The following is a 13,027-nucleotide window of genomic DNA, read 5'->3' as shown; positions in this document are numbered from 1 at the left end:
CTTGTGTCAATTATTTAAACGGTTACACCAAGGCACCTTCGCGAGGGTGAGGTATGGGAGAAATGGGGAGCTCTCGGCCCCATTCCCGGTGGAAAGGGGAGTGAGGCAGGGGTGTGTGTTGGCCCCCACTCTTTTTTCTCTGTTCCTTAATGGATTAATTGACCATCTCCTGGGGGCGAGGGATTTGGATTCCCCCAGCTTGGCAGCTCGGAAGATCCCAGCCCTGATGTTCGCTGATGATACCCTTTTGATATCAAAAACCTCTATGGGTATACAGCGAACACTGGAGGCGTTCTGCCTATTTTGTAAGTCAAGGAACTTGGAGATCAATTTGGCTAAAACCAAATTTATGGCTTTTAACGCAAAAATATCTAGTTGCTCGCACCCCCACTTGGATGGAGTGGCGTTGGAAAGAGTCTCCACCTTTGATTATCTAGGTGTAACACTTAACGATAAGATGGGGTGGGGGCCTCAGGTAGCCAAGGCAAATATGGAGCTGGCCCAATCCTCTGGTGGCATTCTAAAAGCTCACAGTGAGTCTCCACTCAAATCCCTGGGACCACCCCTAGAAATATATAAGTCCCAGGAGAGAGGTGGGGCACTCTATGGGGTGGAGCTATGGGGCCATTTGAGCGCCACTTCCTTGACGATTACTGAGAACATCTTTATTAGGCGCCTAATGAGTCTTCCTCAGAGTACACCATTACTCCCCTTACGTTTAGACTTGGGTTTAGCCCCCATTCAGGGGGATATCTCGAATCGTCCCGTGTTGTATTGGAGGCGGCTCTGGTTCACCCCGGAGCTGCTAAGTTATAGGGATGATCTAAGGGATCTACTTTCCTTAAGGGGGGCTGGGAAAATTTCCTGGTTAAAATATGTTAAGCATGCGTGCCAGACACTGGGTAGGGGAGACATCTGGCTCGCTCCAGAGCAGAAGTGTCCCTTATTACCTAGGAGAGAGTTGGTCATTTTACTTAACAAGTATCGATTGGAACTTGCTCTTACTAATCCGTCATTGGGCAGGCTGACTAACAGGTTTCTGGAGGCGAAGGACCACTATTGTTTCGAGAAATGTTTGGACGATATTCAACCCGCACTGGCAAAGAAGCTGTATGTTCAATTGAGACATGGGACACTTCCTCTGCGGGCTGCGATAAACAAGTGGTCAGTCGTCCCTATGGTTTCTAGCTTATGCGTAGGTTGTGAAGGTTGTGAAGAGACGGATCTGCATGCTCTGCTCTTTTGCTCCTTCTACGTTAGGGCCAGAGCTAAATGGATTATTCCGCTCTGTAAACTATTGGGTCTTAGAGATTATAGGGAAGCCTTAAGAATACTAAAATTTGACACTACACCCCTAATTGTTTACGCGACTTCTAGATACCTTTGGGCTATGTGGTGCGTTCGAGGTGCTAAAATTAAACAGCAATTACTCGCTTTATCTGTGACACCTTAGACACAGCATAACTAAGGATTGATCTTATTCTGTATATTTTATGTTTTTATTGTATAGGATTATTATTTGGTCCTATCCACTTTTAATTACCTTAGGAGTATTTTATCTATTCATGAATTCATTGTGCTGTGGGATGTTGGAAATGTTGTATTTTTTTTTCTTGTGTGTATACTGCTTTTATGGTTTGTAGCCGTTAATAAAGCTTTATGGACTGACTGACTGACAATCATTGTTGAGGCTCTTCAATGATTCCCTTACTATCAACCTCCAACAGTGGCTCTCATCTCTCTATTGCCTCTTTCTCACATGTATTTCATTTGTTTTACAGCACCTCTCATACCAGATCACTTTACAGCACACACACAAACAGGGACAATAAATCACGTGTAAATCAGTGTATAGAAAATGTTACATAAGAAAAAGGAGATTAACTACAAGGTGTAGAGTGCTTGATCTGGAGAATCACAAACTCAGGATTCAGAATGTAACACAGTGGTTAGTGTTGGCTTTACTAATAGGAATTTATTTAAAAAACAAACCTTTTTTAACAACATTAGGATAATGAAAGACTGGGGAAAAACATAACTTTCTAACCTGTACCAACCAGTTTGCATGCAGCTCTTTGATGGCAGTTCATAGCTCACTGTGCTAGATTAAGATTGTAACTATGAACTGCAAGTAACAAAAGGATCTCTCTGACTAAAGCAGTAACCTGCTGAGCTATGCACATAAAATACTTCTGTGATCTACATGGTACACGTTCTTTGCAGCAGGCATATTAACACTCTGCGCTACCTTAGATGAGTCAAAACTCCCACTACAAAAAGCTCAATTTCTGTCCATCAGGTACATTAATCACCAGAGTTATGTTTTGTTTCACATGAAAACTGCTGATATGCAATGAACTCTGCAACGTGCGCACTGCTTCAAAACTAGGACCCAGTAACAAAATGGGACCCCACCCTTCCAACCTCCTAGGAAAATGTCAGATGGTGTCTCTGTGCGGAGACCATTGCATTGGTAAGACCCATAAGGTTCACTTAAGGACACTTTGGCATGAATTTGGCCTTTCAATCAATCAATCAATCAATCAGGGGGTTTATAAAGCGTGCTACTCACCCGTGAGGGTCTCAAGGCGCTGGGGGGGGCGCCACTCTGTTCAGATGAAGAGCCAGGTCTTGAGGGTCTGCCAGAAGGTGTTCAGAGAGGAGGAACGTCTGATGTCTGCCAGTAGCTCTTTCCAGGTCTTTTCCACGATGTGGGAGAACGATCTTCTGCCTGATCTTGCTCTTTGGTTCCACAAGGTATCGGCCAGTCAGAGGTGGGATGATCGCAGGTTTCTTTTTAGGTGCATGGAAGTTTACTCTGTCATTTAGGTATTTAGGTCCGCAGTTGTGCAAGCACTTATAGGCATGAGTGAGGATTTTGAAGGTGACCCTCTTCTCCACGGGGAGCCAGTGGAGTCGTCCCAGGTGTTGCCTGATGTGTTCGCATCGGGGGATGTCGAAGACGAGTCTGGCCAAGGTGTTCTGTATTGTTTGCAGTTTGCAGAGTAGGGAATTGTTGATGCCGGCGTAGAGTGCGTTGCCATAGTTGAGTTTGCTGGTGATCAGTGCGTGGGTGACTGTTTTCCTTGATTCGAGGGGGATCCATTTGAAGGTCTTTCGGAGGGTGTTGAAACTGCTGGAGGTGACGGCGTTTACCTGTCGGTTCATGGAGAGTGATGCGTTGAGTAGGATGCTGAGGTTCTTTGCATGGTCTGTGGGTGTGGGTGGGCTTCCGAGGGCGGTGGGACACCACGTGTTGTCCCATGCTGAGGGGGTGGTTCCAAGGACGAGGACTTCTGTTTTCTCAGCTTTGAGTTTTTCGCAGCTGTTGGTCATCCAGACTGCCACTTCTTGCATTCCTCTCTGGAAGTTGAGTTTAGCGGTGGTGGGGTCTTTGGTGAGGGGGAGGATGAGCCGGGTGTCGTCGGCATAGGATATGATGTTGAGGCCGTGTTGTCGGATGATGTCTGCGAGGGGGGCAATGTAGATGTTGAAGAGGGTCGGGCTCAGAGATGACTACTGTGGTACTCCGCAGGTGATTCGGTGGGGGCGGAGATGAAGGGTGCTAGTCTGATCCTTTGGCTTCTTCCTGTGAGGAACGAGCGGATCCAGTCTAGGGCTTTTCCTTGAATGCCGGCTTCATGTAGTTTGGTGATTAGTGTGCGGTGGGAGACGTTGTCGAATGCTGCGGATAGATCGAAGAGGATGAGGGCTGTGAAATGGCCCTGGTCCAGGTGGGTGCAGATGTCGTCTGTGGCGGCGAGTAGGGCTGTTTCAGTGGTTGGCTCGGAATCCGGATTGGGATGGGTCGAGGATGGTATGTTCTTCGATGAATTGTGTCAGCTCTCTGTTGACTGCTTTTTCTGCTACCTTGGCCGCGAAGGGCAGAAGTGAGATGGGCCGGTACTTTTTGAGGTCGGTTGGGTCCGCCATGGGTTTCTTGAGCAGTGGCCTCACATCGGCGCATTTCCTGTTGTCGGGGAATGTGCCTGTTTTGAATGTGGTGTTGATGGTGTGTTGTAGTTGGGGTGTGATGTGATGGTGTCCACTGCTCTATGGTAGATGTGCGGGGAACTGGGGTCAGTGGGGGACTCTGAGTGGATGCTTTTCATGGTTGCGGTGGTGTCCATGGTCGTGAGTGATGTCCAGTTGGAGATGGTGGGTTGGCTGGTGTCTTGGGGACGTGAAGGGCTTGCTGAAGTAGAGTGTTCTGATCTTGAAGTGGAAGAAAGTTCAGAGCTTGTCGCAGAGGTCCTGGGATGGGATGACGTCTTTGGCTTCGCTGTGTGGGTTGGTAAACTCCTGGATGACTTTGAAGAGTTCCTTGGAGTTGGTGGAGTTGGTGAGGATTTTGTTGTGGATGAAGTTTCTTTTGGTGGTTCTGATTTGGCTGTGGTAGTTCATCATGGCTTTCTTGTAGGTGGTGAGGCTGTCAGTTGTCTTGGTATTTCTCCAATTGTTTTCCAGGTGTCTGCAGGTGCGCCTGGCTTCTTGGAGGTCGGTGGTGAACCATGCGGATTTTCTGGGGTGTTGTTTGCCGGGGTTGCGTAGTGGGGTGAGCTCGTCTGCGCAGTTGGAGATCCACGTGTGGAGCTCTCTAGCTGCGGTGTTTGTGTCGGATGCCCAGGTGTGGTCGTCTCGGGAGACGGTGGAGCTCAATTGCTCGTCGGGGATCTCGTTCCAGTTCCTTCGTGGCAGGCGAGGGGAGGCTTAGGTGCTTTGGGTTTCTCGACAGTGAAATGGACGCAGTGGTGGTCGGTCCAGGGTGGTTGTGTTGTGTGGCTGAAGTGGACACCGTTACCTGCGGCGAAGATGGGGTCAAGGGTATGCCCTGCCATGTGTGTCGGTGCGTTGACGAGTTGGTTGAGTCCGATGCTGGTGCGGTTGTCACGGAGGATGGAGGAGTTGGGGTCGCTGGGGTTGTTGAGGTGGAAGTTCATGCTCTACTACTGGAAAAATTAGGAAATAGAGAATAACTAGTAGGAATTGGCATGGCACTAGCAAGAGGAAACGATCACAAAAGTCATTCCTGTGGAGGATAGGCATCTGAGCAGCACCCATGGCAGCAATGGGGTACAAGGGAGAATGGGTGCAAATGTAGAACCAAGGTCCTGTGCAATAGGCGGTCAAACAAAAGAAAGAGGCTAAAGGGCTAGTGGCAGGTCTAACAGCACAGGGATGTAATACAGGAGATGTTAAGCGAGGAAACAGAGCAAAACGTGTCGTTTGTTACTGAAATCTCAATGGAAAAATTAGGCTTGAGGAGTGAATCAATGAGTTACAGTAGTGATGATGCTTAGATTACATATCTGTAATCTTCCTTACTCCGAGTTATAGTCTTCCTCGTCCCCAGTCCTTAATAATGAGACATTTGTCTCGAACATAGATTACAAAAGAGATGAGAGAGACCCCTTTACAACCAGGGGATTAGGGTACTACTAAAAGGTAGAGAAAATGTTTTATCCCTAGGCAGAAATGATAAGTTGAAAGATTGAGTTCAATCCTATTCACAACCCAAGGTTTGAGCCCATGTGTTAGAACATAAACCTCAACTCAAATAAACCATTACAATCACTATGTTTCATGTATAGAAAATTACATATTTTATTAAAAACACATTCCAATGCAATTAAAAATAGACATATGACTGTCTAATATCATAAAACAGAATTCATGTGGCACATATTTCACATACAGTTAATAATAACCTCCTCTACTGACACAACCAACGCTACAACAGACAAATTACAGGGAGACAAAAAAAGACAATATATTTTGACATTAAGTAACACATCCGTTCTCACAAAGTTCTTTCCTCAATAGTTCATCCTGAGCTCTTTCTATATTTCTATCTCATTAGGAGAACCTATTCCCACGGATTGTGTTTGTTTCAGGGTCAACGGGTTTCAATGGCTTTGTTCAATATTCCATCTTTTTCAAGACCCAAGATATGTCTCTCCTATTATTGGCACTGGTTGGTTGCCATTATATCTCACTCCTTATATCATATCCTTACTTCTTCTAGTTTATTTGCTTTAAGGACATTCCTTCCTTAGAACATTCTGATCTGCTAACATAGTTTTATCCACTCGTTTATAGTTCTGTGACAACGTTATTTGCATCAGGGAACAGCCTCCGCTTTTATTCGTAATCTTTGACTGCAACCATGTCCACACAAAGAAGATTGTTCTTATTTTTTTTGTGTTGGGCAGTCTCAATAAATATTCCTTCCTCCAGACCAAAATTTTTTGGGACAGTCCCTCTACCAAGCGTTGTTATTAACTCCTGCGTAGTGCTCCTGACGTCCTCCAGGCAAACATCCATTTGTCAAACCAGAAGAAGTAAGGATATGATATAAGGAGTGAGATATAATGGCAACCAACCAGTGCTAATAATAGGAGAGACATATCTTGGGACTTGAAAAAGGTGGAATATTGAACAAAGCCATTGAAACGCGTCGACGCTGAAACAAACACAATCCGTGAGAATAGGTTCTCCTAATGAGATAGAAATATAGAAAGAGCTCAGGATGAACTATTGAGGAAAGTACGTTGTGGGAATGGATGTCTTACTTAATGACAAAATATATTGTCTTTTTTTGTCTCCCTGTAATTTGTCTGTTGTAGCGTTGGTTGTGTCAATAGAGGAGGTCATTATTATCTGTATGTGAAATATGTGCCACATGAATTCTGTTTTATGATATTAGACAGTCATATGTCTATTTTTAATTGCATTGGAATGTGTTTTTAATAACATTTTATGTAATTTTCTATACATGAAACATAGTGATTGTTATGGTTTATTTGAGTTGAGGTTTATGTTCTAACACATGGGCTCAAACCTTGGGTTGTGAAAAGGATTGAACTCAATCTTTCAACTTATAATTTCTGCCTAGGGATAATACATTTTCTCTATCGAACATAGATCATCCATACTAAAACAAAATGCAAAGAACATGAGGGGTAAACCACAACCCTTAAAACCTACTAAGATAAAAGAGTGGCTAACCCTTCTTCATATTATAATAAGAAAATGCAAACAAGTAGACCTTTTAAAGAAATTGGAAGGGAGGGAGGTAACATAGGACTGTGATGAGGAAGACTATGACTCACAGTAATGAGGATTATTGGTGAGTAATCCGAGCATTACCTTCTCATCTGTCTTCCTTGTCCAAGTCATCACAAATAAGATTGTACCCAAACTATCCTCCATTATACGGTCATATAATGAAAAAAGAATGCCAGAGACATCTCATATGCTAATTGTTTATACAAATTTAATCCAACACTGCTGAAAGAACCCCTGAACAAAAAGCAGAAGAACTGGACCTCCCAAATTGGAGTCTGTAGTGTGACACAAATGTATTTGGAGAGGCCCAAGTAGCTGCATTACAAATGTCCTTGAGGGACACTCCTTGTAAGCCACACATGAAATCGACAGAGCACTTGTAGATATTCCTTTGCCTGAATTTAAAGGAAAGGAATCACAGGAATCACAGGCAATTATTACTTTTCTCTCAGCCCATCCACTCAGGCTTGAAGAATTTGGACGAAGACCCCTATTGACATCATTTCTTATTACCACCTTGTCTGCAAAAATATCTTTCAGTCTCTTGAGATCTAGAACAGGTCTGTATTCTCCAGAACACTTTTTTTTACCACAAACTGGATTGAATAACATAGATTCCTCCTTTTCTCCTGGGGAAAAGGAATTATGACATCAGTTGCTAGTAAATCCTCCATACCCTGAAGAACAGATCTTTTCTTTTGAGGATTGAGATGAACTGGAGTGGTTACAAAAAGCCCTTTAGGTGTTTAAGGAAACTCTGGGGGATATGTGCAATAGGAGTGGTGGAGCGTGTCGTTAGCCTCCTGGGCTTAACAACACGCTCCCCCACTTCTGAAATGCAAGGATGCACCATATTTACAAGAAAGTGATGCAGCCTTGCGTTTCCCCCTGCATTGGTGCTAAGTTTAATAACTTAGCGGCAACACAGGCACTCTGCATCAGAGTGCAAGGGTGTCTGCATGCAGGGGAGTGTTCAAAATGGGATTTCTGGTTGGCTAGGGATTGCGCCAAAGCCAGGCAGAAACCACCACTCTAGTCAGGGCTGGGGAGTTACACGCCAAAGATAACCCCTGCTCACCCCCTTGGTAGCTTGGCACGAGCAGTCAGGCTTATCCCGGAGGCAATGTGTAAAGCGTTTGCACGCGCACCCAGCAACAACACCCAAGGCCCACCACAAAAGAAACTTCACACAAGGTTATATATAAAAATAGCCTTTGTATTATACCAAACACATTAGATAATAAATACACACTTTACAATGTGGCACTGGCACGGGCAGAATTTACAGGGGAATTATCTACATGGGACAGGGCCTCATGGACCACTGTCAGGAATAAGCACCTTTAGAACTAGCACTTTGTAGGAATAACACTTTAGGACATAGCACATATAATCACTGTAGCACCAATTAGAAAATGTAGCGCACAACCAGTAACCACTGGTAACAGATAAGTACCACCTATGCAACCCTAACCACCTTAGGAAAATATTTCGCAGGGAACCATGAACTCACTAGAATCACTATACTAGGTAACATAACCTCCTAGGTATAAAAATACATCTAGAGGGATATACAAAGCATTGCATAAATCACATTAGGCAATAATGACAAATAGCGCACAGATCACTTAGACCTGTCCCCTAGGCCAACCTGGCCTCTCAGGGGCTCAAACGCCCTTTGTCCAGCAGAGTCAGGGCTAGCTGCGAATGCCGCAACGCACAGGGTGCAGGGCGCCACCTAAATGTTGCAGCTGCCCACTAAGTGCTGGGCAGCTGTGAATGAACCTGGCGCCGGCTTGCCTCTTGAGCCCTCTCTGGGCTTTGGAATGCCGAGAACAGCGTGGGAGCCTCGTGGGCTCTAGATCAGAAGAAGAAGAAATGTGCCCCAGTCACGTTGGAGCCTCGTGGGTTTGAAAACACAAATATGCCCTGGGACAACGTTGGAGCAGCCCGCTGCCTTCCGGGGCTGCTCTTATCACCACAAAGAAAATGCCCCCGTAGTTGGAGCCTCACTGGGCTCTTGATTATTACTGCCCCCTTCGTTGGAGCGGCCCGCTGCCTTCCGGGGCCGCTCTTATCCACAAAAGACATGCCCTTAAAATACTGGGTGCCTGATGCTGGAGTCCCGCTCAGGGGCTCCACAGCAGGGGAGGCGCTGCGCGAGGCGGAGGAGGGACCCACGGGGACGCCCGCACTCACCGTCGGTTTGGGAGGTGGCGTCTCCTCTCTCGGGTGTCTCCTCTGCGGCGCGGACCTTTCTTCACCCGGGCCCCCCCTGGGACCCGGGACTGGGATCGGAGCCGGCCGAGCTCCGGACTTCTTGCTTCCTCTTCCTCCTCCCAGTACAGGAGCGCGGGGTAGGCTCCCGTCGCTTCCTGCTTGAAGTCCCGCCCATGTCCTTACGGAGTTCGCCTGACTTCCGGGTGAAGCCCGGCTGCGGCGGTGATTTTCTTCTCTTCCACCACTGAAGCGTGGGGTGGGCTCCCGCCTTCGTTATAATAAAATGAAAATATGAGGAAATAAGCGGGGTGGGCACCTGCCAACGAGCACCACCATGCGGGGTGGGCACCCGCTAATAAACACAGCAAAAGCGGGGGAATCCCTACGTCGGGGTTCCCTCGTAAATTATCGTATCGCAGCGCTGCTGGCCACAACGGAGGCGCTCCTCAGTCCAGACCACAGCGCTCCTCCTGACAAGGCAAGGTTCCTAGGAATAAAGGCGTCCAGGAGGCAGGGGGGCAAGGGCTGGGCCCAGGGGCCAGCTCACAGGGCCCTCCAGGCAGGGAGGCAGTCCCCAGTGGCGGTCTCTCCTGGCGCCCAGCAGCAGAAACAGGCCCCCCCAGTTAGGATCAGCAGAGAACACCTTGTAAGGGGTCACAGCCCCTTTTTATACACAGGTTACCTTTTGTGACACAGCACAGGGTTTAGGGCAGAACCAGTTGCAACTGGTTCAGGAGCACTTGAGCACTTTGTTTTGCTCAGCTCCTCTCCTTCCTTTCACAGGACAGGCCAGGTTCATCAGTCGCACCACAGGGGGCGGAGCCAGCATTGTGTGGGGAAAGCCCAGCCCTATTCAGGTCCCAGGTGCACTCCTCCCACCCATCTGGCTGCTGACCTCCCCATTCACCACTGGGTGACTCATCCTGACTCTGGGGATTCCCTAGCCCATCACATGACCTCAGCCAGCCAATCGCCAGACAAGGCACTCATCTCACATTGCACACAGAAATGCCAACTTCTAGAAGTGGCACTTCCACACTAGGTACATTGACGCCGCACACATCATCGCGCAGCATTTCATCACACGAGTCCGCACATACCAAACTCGCACGTGCACTCCCCACGCATCAGGAACTACCAGAGACACATACATTCCCCCATGCATTCCTATGGGAGGGCAGGCCAACCTCACTACACGCATGCACTTTACCCTGGGACACAGTGGTAAAGTGCGCAGAAGCCAAAAATCACTAACACCAGGTCACAATAAAAAGCAAAACGTTTCAGGGGTGAACCTGCCAGAAGGGCCAAGTCCAACACAACCCCCTTACAGCCAAAACGCAGGGTAGACCAATCACCACCGTGATGGTCTTCCTTGCTTGGGGCGATAAAACACGGACGCAGGCCCGCAACTGCAGGGACACTCTCTGGTTTTACGCCAGTCTGAACCCACGTGGTTCCCTCTGAAAAAACTCGGCGGACCAACTGGGCTACCCCACTGGTACTCCTCAGCTGTTCGCAGCCAGGACCAGGCCCTAGGCCATCCAGGTGCCACTGGTCCTTGCCTAACCACAGAGTGGGGGGTAGTAACCTCTGGCACATAGTAACCATTCTCCACTCTACCCCTCATCAGGGCAGTTCTAAACTGCCACTGATCCTCCAGCCTAGGGTCTGTATCCTCAAGCTGACCATCAGCCACGGGTGAGGCTCTCCTCCCCCTACCTCTTCTTCTAGGGTTCCGTCCTCTCTTCCTCTGAGAGGCGACCCCGTAACACAATTCACCCACCAGCTCAGGACCACTCCCTGAGAACTGGTCTCCCAACCTAGGGTTTAACAGCTCAGGTTGCACCGGGGTCAGAGGCGAGGACTCCCCCCCTCTGCACCCCCTTCCAGAGTCCGGCACCCTCCTAACTCGAGTGGTGCCCCTAGCAGCTACAACGGTCAGGACACTGCTTACAGTCGTCCTTCCCAGCAGGTCAGGCTGATCCTGAACCTGGCCACCCAACCAGGGGTCTAAATCCTTCGGCTGAGTACTTGCCTGGCACTCCAGGACTTCTGGGGACTTACACACCATCCCCCAAGGGTAACATATGCCCCATACGTTGCGTGACAGCCTGCCTGGCGCAGATCACCCATCCCCTGTCCACCTGACAGTGCGTGAAGATTCCCCAGGACAGACGTGTGGTCACCAGGGTCACCTCTAGGAGACTCAGCCCTCCCGGTTGGTCCCTGACCCACTGGCTCCTCCACTGGGGAACACAACCCCATGCCACCCCTCTCGCTGGACTTCTGTACCCTCCCTACTGGAGCGGCACTGCCAGTCACCAGAACCACTGGAGCCCTACTTACAGATGCTCCAGGTTCTCTATACACTAGGTGATCCTCCTCAAATGGACTAACAGGACAGCCTAGTCCCCCAACCTGGTGTTCCCTGAAGAAACCATCCAGGCTCTGAGACTAGGTTTCGGGCCTCTGGGGACTCGAAGTCACCCACTCACTCCTACTCCACTGAGATAGGTCGTGAGCCCCTACACCCCTCTCACTACTCTGGGAACTAGCTGGGCTACTCTGAGCCTCTTCTCCACTACAGGACGGGAAGATACATGAGCCACTACTTTTGGACTCGCTGTCCCATGCCTCCTCAGAACCTTGGGCACTTTCCCATCGGTCTGCTTCTATTGCCAGGGCCCAAGGACAAAAGGAGTTATACCTCAACAGGTGTTGGCGCCACCCGGGAGAACAACTACTGAGCATCTGCTCTTTGGTAATCATATTGAGCGCTCTATCCAAATCCTGTTCCGGGTTAACCGCCAGCCAGTCCTCCAGTGCATCATGACAATCATCCACAAAAAACCCCCACGACCGGTGAGACAGCTGCTTCCTGCTGTTCCTGAACTTCAACGGGTACTCCTCCTCTTGGGAAACAGGTACCATACTCAGGGAATCAGGAATGGGACGTCCTGCACTGGACTCTATATCGCTGCCACCACTGGACTCTACCCTCCCTGGGGAATCCAGGCAACTACAACTGCGCTCAGGGGACAACTTACCCTCCAGAGCTAATTTCTCCCTGGCGAAGGCCCTCTCATGCTCCTCCATCCTCTCCTGTGCTAAGACCCTCTCGGTCTCAAACTTTTTCTCCTCCACATTCAGCTGCGCTATCTTCTTGGCATGCTCTAACCTGAGCTTCTCCAACGCCAGCTGATGCTCCCTTTCTTCCCTCCTATCTACCCACTCCTCTGAGGATAGGGAAAGGGGTTTGGCGCTGCCCCTGACACTGGACCCAGTAAGGGACTCCCTACCTACAGGGTCCTCACTATCAACTGGCGTCCCTGTCCTGTCATCTTCCTCCTCTTCAGACTCCTCAGGGTCACCCTCAGACCCATCACCCTCTTGGAGTGCGGCCTGGTCCCTGCCTATCTGTCTCCATCTATCCTGTTGCCAGTGTAGCAGGGCTGTCCTAGGGGATAACCGAGTGTCTTCCTCACCCACTGCTAAGCTTCTCTCCTCACAGAACCCCCTTAACTCCCACATACTGTATTCCAACAGATTATAAGCACTAAAGGTAGGTTCCATTCTGGCAAGGTTTTTAAAACACAGGTGCAACACAAGAGACCTAGGCGTCTGAGCTGAAGCAAGAGTACACAATTTTCAAATGACACCTTTTAGGAGAAGAATTAAAATAAAACTCAGAACAATAATCCCCGAACACGTGATTATCTAAAATGCAGAGTTTTGT

Source organism: Triturus cristatus, chromosome 3_2 (assembly GCF_964204655.1).
Source record: "Triturus cristatus chromosome 3_2, aTriCri1.1, whole genome shotgun sequence".
Classification (NCBI taxonomy): Eukaryota; Metazoa; Chordata; class Amphibia; order Caudata; family Salamandridae; genus Triturus; species Triturus cristatus.
The sequence above is the reverse complement of the archived record's forward strand: the minus strand, read 5'-3'. Positions refer to the sequence as shown.